Consider the following 17,826-nt stretch of genomic DNA (forward strand, 5'->3'; position numbering starts at 1 on the left):
TGACTATGATGATTGCAAACGATGATTATATATCTCATGTGTTGCTCCATATTTATCAGTCTGTATCTTATAAGGAAGAGCCCTCCCTTGTCCTCAAGATACTTATTTATTTACCTACTTACTTTTTATTGTCTGCATAGCCTCGTGAATTTCAATTTTGTTTAATGGAATAGAGTCCAGTATTGTTTTTATTTACTTCATGTTCAAATTGTCTAAGATTTGTCTTGTGGGAGCCCCTAAGCTGGCTTGTGAGTCCTTTTGACATGCTGCCGTCAATATTTTTTTGAAGTCAGAACAAGATATTCCAGGGTCATCTGTCAAAGTGTCAATGTTATTCTCTTACATTTTCTTCCAGAAATTGAATAGTTTTACTTTTCACTATGTATGCATCATCACAAGATAATTTTTGTAGAACGTGTGAAATAGTAATATTCATTTTTTTCTATGTGAATGTATAATATCCTAGCACCTCTCGATGAAAACTTTGTTGTTGTTGAATAGCTTTGGTACCTTATTTGGAAATCCTTACCAAACAAAACCCATTGTCATTGAGGAAATTGCTTCCTATAGGGATCTTACAGCACAGAGTAGAACTGCCCCTGCTGCACAGGATTTCCAAGGCTGTAACTCTTTATGGAAGAAGATTGCCTCATCTTTCTCCCACAAAGTGGCTGATGAGTTCTAACGGCCAACCTTTCTGTTAGTTGCTGAGCACTTTAACTACTGTACTACTAGAGCTCCTTATTTGAAACTCTGCTTACCATATATGTATGGGTTATTTCTAGATTCTCTGTTCTTTTCTTTGATGTACATGTATATATTTTTTCACACTATCAAACTATCTTAATTACTGTAGCTTTATAGCCAGACCACTGTTGTCATGTAAATTTTGACTCAGAGCGAGACTATATGACAGAATAGAACTGCCCCATAGGTTTCTAAAGTTTAAATCTGTAATGAAGCTACCTGCCACATCTTTCTCCCTCAGAGGTACTGGTGAGTTTGAACCACTGACCTTTTGCTTAATAGCCAAGTGCTTAACCACTGTACTACCAGAGCTCCTATAGCTTTATAGTGAACATTATCTAAGTCTTGAAATTAGATAGGGTAAAATCTCTAGCTTTGTTCTCCTTTTTGAAAATTATTTTATTTATTTTATGTTATTTGTATTTACATATATATTTTAGAATAGGTTGTCAATTTCTGCAAAAGAAAAACTTGGTTGGGATGACACTGACTCTGTAGATCAATTTAAAGGAGAATTATCATCTTAACAATATTGTTAGTTAGTTGCCATTGAGTCAGCTTCGACTCATGGGAACTTTATGTGTGACAGAATGAAACATTGCCCTGTTCTGGACCATCCTCAAAATTGTTGGTATTGTATAGCTGTTGTGTCAGTCTATTTCATGGAAGGTTTCTGTCATTTTGGCTGACTCTACTTTTCCAAGCATTATATCCTTTTCTAGTGATTAGTTTTTCTAGATGATGTGTCTAGAGTAAGTGAGCCAAAGACTTACCATCCCTGCTTCTAAGGAGCATGCTTACTGTACTTCCTCCAAAACTGATTTATTAGTTTTTCTAGCAGTCCACAGTGTATTCAGTATTCTTCACCAACACCAACACCACAATTCAAATGCATCAATTCTCCTTTGATCTTCCTTTTCCATTGTCCAGCTTTCACATTGCAAAAACGGCAAGGAGGCCACATGTTCCGACCTCCTCTAACCTTACAAGAGGAAGACAGGATTACCAGCAGTAACCCAAGGCCTATTCCTACAAGGCCAGACATATTGCCTCCCTCCAGCCCTTTCAGCAACCGTTCCTTCCAAAGCACCCACCACCTCTCTCCTGGGTTCGATAATTCGCTGCAGTGGCCACACAGAGCTCACAGATTATGGGGTTTATTAGGGAAGCACCACAGGCTACAATTCAAGTTCAGGAAAAAATGCTCAGTCTCTCTCCCAGCCCACCGTCCCTCAGCCAAGAGTCCCTCACAGTCTCTTTCCCAGCAGTGCTGGTCCCTCGGTGTCTCACTCAGCAATGCGTGTTTCTTGCGTCTCTTTCCCAGCAATGCGTGTCTCAGGAGCCTGTGTCTCTTTCAGTAGCAAGTCTTCCTCAACCAGCAGTCAGAGTGAGTTCTGCTTCCAGGAGGCCTCCTTTTGAGTTCGGCAAGGTGGTCAAACTAGCCAATCACAGCGTCAGAACTCTAAGCACGTGAGAGAGAGTGGGAACCTCCCAGAACATTGTATTGTGCCACGCCCAACAGAAATAACCCAGGTGGATAGCTTCAGCAATCAGGAGCTCCTCAGTTGCTCATAGAAAATCTCACCTTGGAATTTACAAAGACTTATGGGTAGAAAAGCCACACTAAATAATTTACTACACTGCACACATGCATGAGAGGCAATTGAAAATACCTTGGCTTGGGCAGGCACACCTACTCAAGTAACATCTTTGCTTTGTTATTGTTAAATATTTTTATTGTGATTCGGGTACAAATTTACAAAGCAGATTTCATTTTACACTCAACAGTTCATACACATTTTGTTTCATGGCACCAATTACAATCCTCACAATAGAAGAGTTCTACTCCTGCCTTCTCCTCCTCCCTATGGTTACCCTGTCTCTGTGTTCTTACCTGTGTGTTCCTGTCTGTCTTGCTTTCTCCCTACGCAAATGATGCCTCTCCAATCTCTCAAGGATGACTGTTCTAAGGGGCACATCTCCCTGAGAAGGTGTTCAGCTCACAGGCCATTCTGTTGTTTGGCTGAGAGCTGACTCATAGAACTGGCTCCAGTTCCAGGCTTGAAGAGTAACCTGGGGCCACAGTCTTGGGTGTTTCACCAGTCTCTGTCCAACCAGTAATTCTGGTCATTTTTATATTTCTGAATTTTTATTCCACAATTTTACTCCCACTCTATCTAGAATCTCCAATTTTGATTCCTGTCAAAGTTGTTGGCATTTGTAACCAAGTACTATCTAGTTCTCTGGTCTTAGGAAATTCCTGTGGTCCATTAGTCCCTTCAACTAATTATTTCCGTATGTCTTTGGTTTTTGTCACTCTTCTTTGCTCCATACAAGAAGAGACCAATAGTTGTATTTTAGATGGCTGCTTGCAAGCTTTTAAGGTCCCAGTTACTCACCAAAGTAGGATGTAGAAAAATATTTTTGTATATTTTGTTGTGCCATTTAAGCTTAGTGTCCCGTGAGACTATGATCCCAAGTCCACAGGCCAGGCAACTCAGTCCCAAGTCCCTCAAGGTGCTTGGTTATGTGTAAGAAGCTACTCCAACCTTGTCCCTTGTTAGGTCTGTGAGGTATATGGACATTTTTATAGCACATACAAACATGGATCTAGGAATATCATCAGCCAAACCTATCTCTGATCATGAGTATATGCCCATTTGTCTACTCACACCTGATCTTGCCTACCTGCCTATGTATCCCATCTGTAGACTAGAGTTTCTTATTACTGATAATGCGGTATTGTGTATGTAACAGTATTGGCTTGTTGTCTATACCTTTTGTGTACTTCTCTGTGTCCTCCATTTCCCTATTGTTATTGTGCTAGTTGCTGTTGTTAATGTGCCATCGAGTCGGACCCAACTCATTGCAACCCCTCCTTGGGTTTCCGAGACAGTATCACTATGGAAATAGATTGCCCCAACTTCCTTCCGAGGAGTGGCTGGGTTTGAACCACCAGCTTTCTGATTAGCAGTCAAGTGCCTTAGACACTATGCTACCAGAGCTCCCTATTGTGCTAGTACACACTTTTTTTTATATTGCCTTTTCCTTTACCCAAATCAACACTTAAGTTGTCAGCAATTTTCCCTCTCCTTCCCTCCCATCCCATCCCTGGTAACCAAAAAAGTAAATTTCCTTCCCTGTGTAAACCTTTTCTTTGACTTTTTACAATAGTGAACACCTACAGTATTTGTCCCTCTGTGACTGTCTTATTTCAATCAACGTAGTGTCCTTCAAATTCATTCATGTTGTGAGGTGATTCACAAAGTTTTCATTATTCTTTATGCTGCATAATATTCAATTGTATATATGTATCATAGTTTGGTTATCCATTTATCTGTTATGGGCACTTAGGTTGTTTTCATCCCTGTGCTATGGTGAATAGTGCTGCAGTGAACATGGGTGTCCTGGATCTCACCTCTTTAGGATATATTCCTAGTAATGGGATTGCTGGCTCTGGTAGTGCAGTGCCTAAGGCACTTGACTGCTAATCAGAAGGCTGGAGGTTCAAGCCCACCAGCCATTCCTCAGAAGGACGATGGGGCAATCTACTTCCGTAGCGATACTGCCTCAGAAACCCAAGGAGGGGTCGCTATGAGTTGGGTCCAACTCGACGGCACGTAACAACAACAGCAGCAGCTCAAATGGTATTTCTATTTCAAACTTTTTAAGGAGGCACCATACTGTTTTCCACAGTGGTTGTACTATTTTACAGTCCCACCAGCAGTGTATGAGACTACAAATCTCTCAACACCCTTGCTAGCATTTGTTATTTTCTGTCTTGTTGAACTTTACAATTAATACTGTGGTGAGTTGATATTTCATTGTTGTTTTAATCAACATCTCTCTAATGACTAATGATCGCAAGCATTTCTTCATGTGTTTGTTGGCTGCCTGTATCTTCTTTGGTGAAGTGTATGGTCATGTCCTTTGCCCATTTTTAAATTGTATTGTTTGTCCTTTTATATTGAGGTGTTAAAATTTTTATAAATTTTAGAGATAAATTCCTTGTTGGAGAAAAAAACAAAAACCAAGCTCATTGCCTTGAAGGTGAATCCAACTCATAGCGACCCCCATTGGGTTTCCAAGGTTATCAATCTTTACAGAAGTAGATTGCCCCGTCTTCCTTCTGCGGAGCAGCTGATGGGTTTGAACCACTGACCTTCTGTCTTATCCACTGTACCACCAGACCATCTTTTGCTGGATATGTCGTAGCCAAATATTTTTTCCCAGTATATCTTTTATCCATGAGTTCGTTTTTGTGTATGGTGTGAGGTATGGATTTTGTTTCATTTTTCACAAATGGATATCCAGTTTTGCCAGAAATATTTGTTAAAGAGGCTATCTCTTTCCTTTTCAATGGGTCATGGCCGTTTGTTGAAGATCAGCTGTCTATAGATGGATGAATCTATTTCTGGGTTATCAATTCTGTTCTACTGGTTTGTGTGTCAGTCTTTGTACCAATACCAGGTTGTTTTGACTATACATACTATAGAAGGTTTTGAGATTGGGGTGTGTGAGACTACCCCACTTTTTCTTCTTCAATAGTGCTTTCTTTGTCAGAGTTTCCTTTCCTTTTCATATAAAGTTAGTGATTGGGTTTTCCATGTCCTTAAAGAATGTTGATATAATTTGGGTCAGAATTGCCTTAAATCTACAGACTGTGTTGGGTAGTATTGATATTTTCTCAATACTCAGTCTTCTGAACCACGAACATGTCATGTTCTTCCATTTATATAGGTCTTATTTAGTTTCTTATAATAATGTGTTATTTTTTGTTTGTTTTTTTTTTACTTTTATGGCAGTGAAAATATACACAAGACATTTGCCAGTATAATGTCACCATTTACAGCTCAGGCATATTGATGACATTTTTAATGTTATGCCACCATTATTGCTATCCTTTTCCAAAATACTCTACCACCAATAGCATAAACCCAGTGCTCCGCAAACAAAAGCTTTCCCTTTCCTGTCCCTCCTATCCCTGGTAACCACTATTAATCTTTGTTTCTATATTTTCTTTCTTTCAACTTATCTAGGAATTTAGCCTCCCCTCACCTCCCATCCTTGGTAACCAACAAATAAGCTTTCCTTCCATGTATAAACTTTTCTTGGTATCTTTTTACAATAGTAGACTAATACAGTATTTATCCTTCTGTGCACTCAGCATAATGTCCTCCAAGTTCATCCACATTATATGGTGTTTTGCATATTCTACATTATTGTTCAGTGTTGCATAGTATTACATTGTGTGTATGTACCACAGTTTGTTTATCCATTCCTTGGTTGATGGGCACTGTGATAGTTGAAGCTGTGTGTCAACTTGGTTAGACTATAATTTTGTGTGGTTTAAGCAGTTGTGATGTGGGTTATTCCCATGATGGGATCAGATGTAGATGTTTTCAGCAGCCAAGTTTCCCTAGGGGTGTGGCCTGCTTCCAATATATTTATGGACATCCTGGGAAATAGACAATCTTTCTATGGTTTGGGATCCTGTTGTGCTGCCTACAACTGTCCGTGAGCGAACAATCTACCATTCAGCCTGGAGATTTTGGATTTGTCATTCATTGGAGTCAACAGCCAGTACTGCCTGCCAATCTTGACCTCGTCAGCCCCTGCAGCTGCTTGAGTTGGGAAAAGCCTCCAGCTTGACATTTGAACCAAGAACTAGGGACTTGCTAGATTCTGTAAGTGTGTGAACCATTTTCCTAAGATAAATTTCTCTTTCTCTATATGTATATATAAGTTGTACTGGTTTTACTTCTCTAGAGAACCCAGCCTAACACAGGCACATAGGTTGTTTCTATCTCTTTGCTATTATGAACAGTGCTGCGATGAACATAGGTGTGCATGTGTCTGTTCCTGTACTGCCTTCCACTTCTTTAGGATATATACCTAGTAATGGGAATGCTGGATCAAATGGTATTTCTATTTCCGCCTTTTTAAGAAATCACCATATTGATTTCCCCAGTGGTTGTATCATTTTACAGTCCCATCACCAGTGTATGAGAGTCCCAATCTCTCCACATGCTCACCAGCATTTGTTATTTTCTGTCTTGTTGAACTTTGGTATTAATGCTGGCGTGAGATGGTATCTCATGGTTGTTTTGATTTGCATCTCTTTAATGGCTAATGGAGCTCTGGTGATGTAGTGCCTAATGCACTTGACTGCTAAACAGAAGGTTGGCAGTTCAAACCCACTAGCCACTCCCCGGAAGGAAGACTGGGCAATCTACTTCCATAAAGATATACCACCTTGGAAACCTAAACGGGGTCACTGTGAGTTGGTATTGACTCAGTGGCAATAAGTTTGGTTTTTGGTTTAATGGCTAACGATCATGAGCATTGCTTCATGTGTTTATTGGCTGCCTGAATATCTTCTTTGGTGAAGTGTCCGTTCATGTCTTCTGCCCATTTTTTAATTGGATTGTTTCTTTTTGATGTTGAGGTGTTAAGAGTTTTCTATAAATTTTAGACATAAGTACTTTGTTCCATATGTCATTGCTGAATATATTTCCCATTCTGTAGGTTCTCTTTTTACTCTTTTGGAGAAGTCTTTTTATGCTTATAAGAATTTAATTTTTAGAAGGTCCCAATCATCTAGTTTATTTTCTACTGTTTGTGCATCTTAAGTTATGCTTGATAGTCTATTTATGCCATAAATTAGGACCCCTAAGTTTGCCCCTGTTTTGTCTGTGATGAGCATTACAGTTTCAGGTTTCACATTTAAGGCTTTGATCCATCTGAAGTTTGTTTTTGATCCATCTGAAGTTAGTATGGTATGAGGTATGGATCTTGTTTCACTTTTCTGCAAATGGATATCCAGTTTTACCAGCACCATTTGTGAAAGAGACTGTTTCCCCATTTAGTGGATTTCAGCCCTTTGTCAAAGATCAGCTGACCATAAGTCAATGGATCAATTTCTGGGTTCTCAGCTCTGCTCTACTGGTCTATGTGTCTGTCATTGTACCCAAGGTTGTTTTGACAATTGTGGCTGTATAGTAGATTTTCAGATCTGTGAGTATGAGATGTCCTACTATGTTCTTCTTCTTCAGTAGTGTTTTGCTTATCCAAGATCTCTTTCCTTTTATAAAATTAGTGATTGGTTTTTCCATGTCTTAAAGACATTGATGGAATTTGGATCAGAATTGCATTTAATGTATAGATTGCTTTGGGTACTGTTGACATTTTCACAATGTTCAATCTTCCTATCCATGAGCATCGTATGTTCCTCCATTTATGTAGATCACTTATAGTTTCTTGAGATAATGTTTTGTAGTTTTCTTGGTGAAGGTCTTTTGTGTTCCTGGTAAGATTTATTCCCAAGTATTTTATCTTTTTGGTAGCTTTTGTAAATGGTATTGATTTCCTTATTTCCTTTTCAGAGACCTCTTTACTGGTGTAGAGGAATTCAACTGATTTTCATATGTTGAGCTTGTATCCTGTCACTATGCTAAATCTTTAAATAAGTTCCAATAATTTTCTTGCTGAGTCTCTTGGGTTTTCTATGTACAGGATCATATCATCAGCAAATAGGGATAGTTTTACTTCTTCCTTACCAATTTGGATGCCTTTGATTTCTCTTTCTTGCTATATTGCTGTGGCTAGGACTTTAATACAGTATTGAATAGAAGTGGTGATAGAGGGCATCCTTTTCTGGTTCCTGTTCTCAAGGGGAATGGTGTCAGTCTCTCTCCATTGAGATTAATGTTGGCTTCTGGTTTTGCATATATGCCCTCTATTATGTTTAGGAATTTTCCCTCTATTCCTGTTTTTCTGAGAATTCTTGTCAGGAATGGATGTTGCATGTTATTAAATGCCTTTTCTGCATAGAATCATATGATCATGTGATTATTTACCTTATTTTGCTTATGTGATGGATTACATTGATTGTTTTCCTAATGTTGAACCATCCTTGCATACCTGGTATAAATCCCACTTGGTCATGATGTATTATTTTTCTGATATGTTGTGAGTCTATTGGCTAGTATTTTGTTGGAGATTTTTGCATCTATATTCATGAGGGATATTGGTCTATAGTTTTCCTTTCCAGTGGTGTCTTTGCCTAGTTTTGCTCTCAGGGTGTGCTTGCTTCTTAAAATGAATTTGGGATGATTCCATCTGTTCTGGTTACCTAGTGCCACTCTGACAAGAATATATACCACAAACGGGATGGTCTTAACAGACAGGAGTTTATTGTTACAATTTGGAGGCTTTAAGTCCAAGTTCAAGCGCCAGGCTCTAGGGGCTGGGTGAAAGCCCCTCAGCCTTGGGCTTCAGCTCTGCCTCCAGCTCCCAGCCCACTGGAGCTAGAGGCTTTTCTTCACTCAGACAGTTGTTAGCTGCTGAGGCTGCCAAGCCCAAGGTTGACAAGTAAAAAGGTACAGTCCTGATGTTATCAAACCACACAACAGGCCATTAACTTAAGTCCATTGCAAGTCCCAAGGTCGGCAGAGCATAGCAGGCTGCTGAGAAACCACACAGCAGGGTCCAAGTGTGCCATACGCTGGAGACCATACCCAAAGGCTTCTCCTTATATACAGGAAGTAGATCACATACCCAAAGGCAGCTACCCAGCTGCTTGTGGTAGATCCCACCGTGGAGTTGATGCCAATCTCCTCATGGAGATTAACTACCACCAGCTGCCCAGCCACTCAACCAGGCCCAGCCAAGTTGACACAGAAACCGAACTACCACACTGTCCTTTTCTATATTCTGGAATAGTTTGAGTAGGATTGTTGTCAGTTCTTGTCAGAACATTTGGTAGAATTCTTCAGTGAAATCATCTGGGCTAGAACTTTTTTTTTGTTAGTCATTTTTTAGGACCTATTGAATTTCCTCTTTTGTTATGGGTCTGTTCAAATTTTCTACCTCAGTCTGTATTAGTTTAGGTAAGTGTGTTTCAAGAAATTCTGTTTTTCACATTTGTTGGAGAACAGTTCTTTAAAGTATCCTGATATTTTTCTTTCTATTTATGTTCATTCTGTTGTGACATAACCCCTTTCATTTCTTATTTGTATTGCTTGGATCTTCCCATTCTTTTCCTTTGTTAAGTTTGCCAGTAGTTTGTCGATTTTATTAATCTTTCCAAAGAACCAGCTTCTAGTCTTGCTGATTTTTTTCTGTTCTTCCTATTTTCTGTTTCATTTATTTCTGCATGATTGTTTATTTTTCTTTTCTTCTGGTCATTGTAGGGCTTTTTCCTGCTTTTTTTTTTTCAAATTGTTGGAGATGTTGTATTAAGGTATTGATTTTGTCTCTTTCTTCTGTTTTGCTGTGTGCATCTATTACTATAAATTGCCCTCTGATCACTGCTTTTGCTGTGTCCCAAAGATTTTGGTATATTGCATTTTCATAGTCTCATTTGATTCAAAGAATTTTTTTATTTCTTCTATTACCCAGTTGTTTTTCAGAAGGGTGTTAGTCATTTTTGATGTGTTTGCTCTTTTTCCAATGGTCTTCCTAATATTGATTTGTAATTTTATAGCATTTTGAACTGAGAAGATGCTTTGCTGTATCTCAGTGTTTTTTAAATTTATTGAGGTGTGTTTTGTGACCTAACATAATGGTCAATCCTGAAGAATACTCCATGTGTGCTGGAAAAGAATGTATATTTTGCTGTTGTTGAGTGAAGTGCTTTGTAGATGTCTATAAGGTCAAGTTGGTGGACTGTATTGTTCAGTTCTTCTGCATCTTTTTTGAGTTTCTTTCCAGTTGTTTTATCTTTTATTGAAAGTGGTATATTAAAGTCTCCTACTATTACTGTGGAGTCATCTATATGTCTTTTCAATTCTTTTAAAGTCTTCTTTATGTATTTTGGGGCTCCTTCAATGAGGGCATAGATATTTATTATGGTTATGTCCACTTGTTCAAGTGATTCTGTAATTATTATATAATACCCTTCCTTATCTCTTATGGTCATTTTTGTCTTGAAATTTATTTTGTCAGAAATTAATATTGCCACTCCTGTTCTCTTTTGGTTGCCATTTGCTTGGTATATCTTTTCCAGCCTTTGATTTTCAGTCTATTTTTGTTTTTGTGTCTAAGATGAGTCTCTTGTAGACAGCATATTGATGGGTCATTTTTTCTTATCCAGTCTGTAACTCTTTATCTCTTGAGTGGTGCATTTAATCCATTGACATTCAGTATAATTATTGACATGTATGAATCTGTTGGTGGTGTTAAGTGCAGTCAAGTCAGAGACAACTCATAACTACTCTGTGTCCAACAGAACAAAACACTGCTCAGTCCTATGCCAGCCTCACAATACTTTCTATACCTGAACCCATCATTAACAGCCACCATGTCAGTCTGTCTCATTGAGGGCTTTCCCCTTTTTCCTGACCCTTCACTTTACCAGGCATGATATCCTTCTTGAGGGAATGGTCCTTTCTAGCAACATGACTCTGGTGGTTGTATTTGTGTGTCAGCGTGGCTGGACCTGGTTGAGTGGCTGCGCAGCTGGATGTAGTATTGCCCATGATGAGACTGGTAATCAACTCCATGGTGGAATCTACTGGGAGCAGCTGAGTAGCTGCCTTTGGGTATGTGGTCTGCTTCCTGTATTTAAGCAGAAGCCTTGGGAAATGTTCTCTAGCCTATGGCATGCTTGGACCCTGCATGTAGCTCAGCAGCCTGCTATGCTGTGCTGACCTAAGGACTTACAATGGACTTACCTTAAGGGCCTGCTGTGTGGTTAGGTAACATCGGGACTGTGCCTTTTTACTTGTCAACGTTGGGGCTTCTCAGCCTCAGCAGCCAGCAGCTGTCTGGGTGAAGAAAAGCCTCTAGCTCCAGTGGGCTGGGAGCAGGAGGCAGAGCTGGACCCCAAGGTTGAAGGGCTTATTCCCAGCCCCTAGAGCCTGGCACTTTGAACATGGACTTAAAGCCTCCAAATTGTAAGAATAAACCCCTGTTAGTTAAGGCCATCACATTTGTGGTGTATTCCTGTCAGAGAGCGGCACTAGGTAACCAGGACAATGACCAAAGTAGGTCAAATGAAGTCTGGCCATTCTTACTTCCAAGGAGCATTCTGGCTGTACTTCTTCCAGGACAGATTTGTTAGCTCTTTTAGCGGTCCATGCTACTTTCAGTATTCTTTGCCAACACCAAATTCCAAAGCATCAATTCTTCTCCCATCTTCCTTATTCATTGTCCAGCTTTCACATGCGTAAGAGGCAATTGAAAGTATCTTGGCTTGGGTTAGGCACACCTTAGTTTTCAAAGAGACGTCTTTGCTCTTCAGCACTTGAAAGAGGTCATTTGCAGTAGATATACCCAGTGCAATACGTTGTCTGATGTCTTGATTCAGGTTCCATTGGTGTTGAATATGGAACCAAGTAATAGGAAATCTTTGACAACTTCAATATTTTCTCCATTTATCATGATGCTGTTTATTAGCCCAGTTGTAAGGATTTTCGTTTCCTTTATGTTGAGATGTAATGCGTACTGCAGACTGTAGTCTTTAATCTTTGTCAGTAAGTGCTTCAAGTTATCCTCACTTTTAGCAAGCAAAATTGTGTCGTATGCATATTGCACGTTGTTAATGAGTCTTCTTCCATCTTGATGCCACACTCTTCTTCATATAGTCCAGCTTCTTGGATTATTTGCTCAGCATACAGACTGAATAAGTATGGTGAAAGGATACAACCCTGACACATTCCCTTCTTGATTTTAAACCATGAATTATCCCTTTTTTTCTGTTTGAACAATAGCCTCCTGCTCTATAACTACAGGTTCCTCATGAGCACAATTAAATGTTCTGGAATTCCATTCTTCTCAATGTTATCCATAATTTGTTATGAACCACACAATCAAATGTGTTTTCATAGTCAATAAAACACAAGTAAACATCTTTGTGGTATTCTTTGCTTTCGGCCAAGATCCATCCAACATCAGCAGTGATATCCCTTGTTCTGTGTCCTGTTCTGAATCCAGCTTGCATTTCTGGAAGTTCTTTGTCAATATACTACTGCAACCATTTCTGAATGACCTTAAGCAAGATTTTACTTACATATGATACTGTTTGATAATTTCCCCATTCTGTGGGATCACTTTCTTTGGAAAGGGTACAAATATGGATTTTTACCAGTCAGTTGGCCATGTAGCTGTCTTCCAAATTTCTTGGCATAGACAAGTGAGTGCCTCCAGCGTGGCATCCACTTGTGGTAACATCTGAATAGATATTCGGTCAGTTCCTGGGGCCTTGTTTTTTGCCAATTCCTTCAATGCAGCTTTGACTTCTTCCTTCAGTACCATGGGTTCTTGATCATATGCCACCTCCTGAAATGGATGAACATCGACCAGTTCTTCTTGGTACAGAGACTCTGTGTATTCCTTCCATCTTTTTTTAATGTTTCCTGCATCATTCAATATATTGCCCATAAAATCAATATTGTGATTTAAGGCTTGGGTTTTTTCCTTCACTTCTTTCAGCTTGAGAAATGCCAAGTGTGTTCTTCCCTTTTGGTTTTCTAACTCCAGTTCTTTGCAAATTTCGTTATAATTATTGACTTTGTTTTCTCAAGATGCCCTTTGAAATTGTCTGTTCAGCTCTTTTATCTTGTTATTTCTTCCATTTGCTTTAGCTACTCTCTGTTCAAGGGTAAGTTTCAGAGTCTCTTCTGACATCCACTTTGGTCTTTTCTTCCTTTCATGTCTTTTTAATGACCTTTTGCTTTCTTCATGGATGATGTTCTTGGTGTCATCCCACAATTCCTCTGGTTTTTGGTCATGGTGTTCAATGCATCAAGTCTATTCTGCCGTGAAATATTCAAAACAGCTGTGCCCTCAGTCCACAGCTCCATTTGTCTCCTTACTGACTGTTTCATTCAGGTTCTTCTACTAGTTGGTATTTAATCCACCTCTTTATCCTACCCTTCAAAGCTTAGGGTTCCAGGATCGTCTTCTGTATTGGTTTCAATTGTTTTCTCATTGTGTTGTTGCAGAGGGTTTGTGTAGCTTGTCTGCCTATTCCACCATCTTGCTGGAACCTGCTTGCAAGCTTTTAAGACTTAAGTCACTATTCACCAAAGTAGGATGTACCCAGACAGTGTTTTTATGTAGTATGTTATGCCAGTTGAGCTTGATGTCCCCCACAACTATGGACCCAAGCCCACAGGCCCAACAACATGCTCCCTCAGGGTGGATTGACTGTAGCTATGAAGTTACAACTTTATTTCCTGTTAGCTCATATATATGTGTGTGTGCATGTGTATGTGTATGTGGACATTTTTATAGCACATACAAATACATATGTAGAAATATCATGTGCCAAGCATACATATGGTCATGGGCATAATCCTTTTTGCCTGCACATACCTAATCATTCAGTCAGTCTACTTCTATATCTACCTGTAGATTAAGGTTTGTTATTACTGGTAATGCAGTATTGTTCTGTGAAAGTATTTATCTTGACTTTTTTTCTAGATCTTCTATCCTTCATCAAAAGTACTGTGTTAAAGTGTCCTACTGCTATTGTAGAGTTGTCTATTTCTCCTTTCAATTCAGTTAATGTTTGCTCTATGTATTTTGGAGGAGCTCTGGTGGCCTGGTGCCTAAGACATTTGACTGCTAACCAGAAAGCTGGTGGGTGGTTCAAACCCACCAGCCACTTCTCAAAAGGAAGTTTGGGCATTCTACTTCCATAATGATACTGCCTTAGAAACCCAAGGAAGAGGTCACTGTGTTGGGGTCGCTGTGAGTCAGATCTGACTCCATGGCAGTGTGTTTGGTTTGTTTTGGTTTTAAGTATTTTGGAGCTCTTCATTGTTTACATAGATATTTATTACAGTAAAATCCTCTTGGTTAATTGACCCTCTTAACATCATATAATGCCCTTCTTTGTTCCTTATGCTGGTTTTCACCTTAAAGTCTGTTTTATCAGAAATTAATATTGGCACTCCTATTATGTTTTGTTTGCCATTCATTTAATTTTTTTTTTGTCATCCCTTGGTTTTTAATTTGTTTTTATCTGTGTCTAAGGTGTGTCTCTTGCAGGCAGCATATTGATGAGTCTTCTTTTCTGATGCAACATCCCACTCTCTTTCTCAGAAAAATTAATGTAATTAATTTCAGTATAATTAATGACAGGTATGAATTTATTCCCGTCCTTCTTGTGTTGTCTTGTTGTTGTTAGTTTCTTTGTTCTGAATATTTTTCTGTGCTGACTTTATTTTGTTATAAAATTTTCTTTCCCTATTCTTCATTGTTTTTGATTTCACATTTATTAAGTCCTTGTATTTTTTCTTTATTATTATGGCTAGAAGGCTTATTAATTTTCTTTATGGTTACCCTGTAGTAAATTCTTATCTCCCTAAGTTTAAGTAGGAGCTCTGGTGGCATATGCCTAAGGCATTTGACTGCTAACCAGAGGCTGGTTCAAACCCACCAGCCACTTCTCAGAAAGAAGACTGGGCAATCTATTTCTGTAGAGATAGCGCCCTCGGAAACCCAAGGAGAGGTCACTATGAGTCAGAATGGACTCAATGGTAATGAGAGCTTTAAGTTTGAATAGTCTGTTCTATCTAAACTTCATCCTGATTTCTTCTCCGTTTGGAATTTTGTAATTATACAGTGGATTCCCACTGTTTGCTTTGTTGTTGATGTCATTTACAGATTGACTCCCCTAGTTCTCTTTTTACCTTTTTGTAAGCTCATTTTAGTTTCAAGAGATCTTTTTCTGGGTTGGTTTCTAGGTAGTGTTGTCATGTGTCTTGACCTTATTTTGTCGTCTTTGTAGGTTTTCTCTGAGAAAGACTCCCTTTAGCATTTTTTTGTAGGATGGATCTGTTTTCTGTTGATCCCCTTAATTTCTGCTTATCTACGAATGTCTTAATTTCACCCACATATTTGAGGGACAATTTATATATATAATTCTTGGTTGGCAATTCTCTTCCTTCAAGGTTTTGTATATGTCATCCTATTGCTTTCTTGACTTGCACAGTTTCTGCTGAGAAATCAGAGCTTAGACTTAATTGATTGCCCTCTATAGGTAATATTTCATTTTTCCAAAGCTGTTCTCAAGATTCTTTCTTTGTCTTTGCTTTGGAAAGCTTGATTATGGTATGTCTTGGTAACTTTCTCTTGGAGTCTGTCCTGTATGGGCTTCATTGAGCTTCTTGGATGAATATCTTTTTGTCTTTAATGATACCGGGGATGTTTTCTGCTACCAATCTTAGAAATTTTTCTCTGGATCTTTTGCCTCCTCTTGTTTTGGAATTCCAGTCAGACATAAATGTGTTATTTCCTTTGATATCATCTCAGATAATCCTTATGTCTTCTTCATTTCTCTTCACCTTTGTTCTAATTTTCCCTTATAGAAATTGGTGTCAAAGGATTTATCTTCTAGTTTGGAAATGTCTTCTTCCACCAGTTCGAGTGTACTCTTTTATCCTTCTAATGTATTGTCTATCGCCATAATTTTAGTGTTCATCTTCTGGGTTTTTAATTTATGTTTTTATATGATTTCAAATTGTCTACTTATTTTGTCATTTTGCTCTTTCATGATTTTCCTGAATTTTTCAAGTATATTGTCTGTCTTCTCCTTGTTTCTATTTATGGCTTCTTTGAGCTATGTTTATGTCTTTTGAATTCTTTGTCGGGATTTTATTACCTGTTCTTCCTCAGCTAGATGTCCTAGTTCTTTAGTTTGGATACTTGCTTCTGCTATTATGTCCTGTTTCTTAGTTTGAGTTAAAGTCTGTTATCTCTGAGAAATTTTGAAATTGTTTTTATTTGCTGGTTATATGCTGATTTGTTTCACCTTGGTTTTTTGTTTTGGTTTGTTTTGATATATCCGATGTGCAGGGCAAGTGTGTTTCTTTGCTTGTTAGCTGGCAGCATTAGGTCACTCCCCAGCTGTCTCTGGGTTGGTGGAATAACTGATAGGAATGTGGGTACAGGTCTCTGCTTCCCATAAAATGGAACTGCTGTTTGGATGAGCAGTTATTGTCCACTGTATTTGATCCTATAGTATAGGAACTGTTGGTGGTGCACATCTGTTCAATACGGTGGATGGTGTAGTAGATATGGCTGTAAATATCCCCTGTAAGTTGGAATCAACTTGACAGTAGCAGGTCTAGTTTGGGTTTGAGGTTTGGTTTACTTAGGGTGAGTTCTTCTATTCCCTTTCCCTTACTCCCTTCTCATTCTACAGCTGTTTATGCCACTAGAAGTCTGAGCCACTTCCCTGTTCATTCCTCTTCCAGTGCACCTTGAAATCCACCCAGTTGTCTACCCTGTGTCTTTAAAGCCATGTGGATCCCATGAAGGGTGTATTTTTGTTTTCTCTTTTTCCCCCTCCTCATCCTCCTTTGTGTTTGTAATGACTTCTCTTCCCAGTCACTGACCTCACTCTGTCTCTTTCCCATGTGCACTCGATCTAATACTTTATCTTCTCATTAGGTGCTCAGAATTCGAGGATCATTATATCTATTTCACTTGGTTTTTCTGGGTCTGTGTTTTAGAGGGATTGGACAGAGTGTGTTAGCAGGACTCCATCTTGTCCTACAGTCCACTTCTTTGCTTTTTAACACATTCAAGATGTCTTTCGCAGTAGATTTTCCGAATGCAATATGTCATTTGATTTCTTTACTGCTGCTTCCATGAGCACTGATTATTGATCCAAGTAGAGAGAAATCCTTGCAACTTCAGTTTCTTTGCCATTTATCATGATGCTGTTTATCAGAACAGTTATCTAGATCTTTGGTTTCTCTTTGTTCAGAGAAAATCCATACTGAAGGCTGTAGTGTTTGACTTTCATCAGTAGTACTTCAAGTCACTTTCAATACGGCAAGTAAGGTTATGTTTTCTGCATACCTTCCCCCAATCCCAGTGTTGCACTGATTCATTGTTTTGGTTCTGTAGTACTGCTCTAACGGAAAATGCCATGAATGGAAAGCAGTATGGCGATTCCTTCAAAAATTGGAATTAGAAATACCGTTTGACCCAGCAATTCCATTACTAGGTATATACCCTAAAGAAGTGATAGCCATGACAAGAATAGATATATGCACACCCATGTTCATTGCAGCACTATTTACAATAGCCAAAGGATGGAAACAACCTAGATGTCCATCA

At 38.8% G+C, this 17,826-nt stretch overlaps 1 protein-coding gene across 1 annotated transcript in view; it reads left to right on the forward strand.

Moving 5' to 3' along the window:
* Positions 1 to 17,826, forward strand: part of PRKDC (protein kinase, DNA-activated, catalytic subunit) — a 550,241-nt gene that overhangs the window by 396,267 nt on the left and 136,148 nt on the right. The window lies entirely within an intron of this gene.

The sequence above is a fragment of the Orycteropus afer genome, unplaced genomic scaffold, assembly GCF_000298275.1.
Source record: "Orycteropus afer afer isolate SDZICR_OR568_19922 unplaced genomic scaffold, OryAfe1.0 scaffold00236, whole genome shotgun sequence".
Lineage (NCBI taxonomy): Eukaryota > Metazoa > Chordata > Mammalia > Tubulidentata > Orycteropodidae > Orycteropus > Orycteropus afer.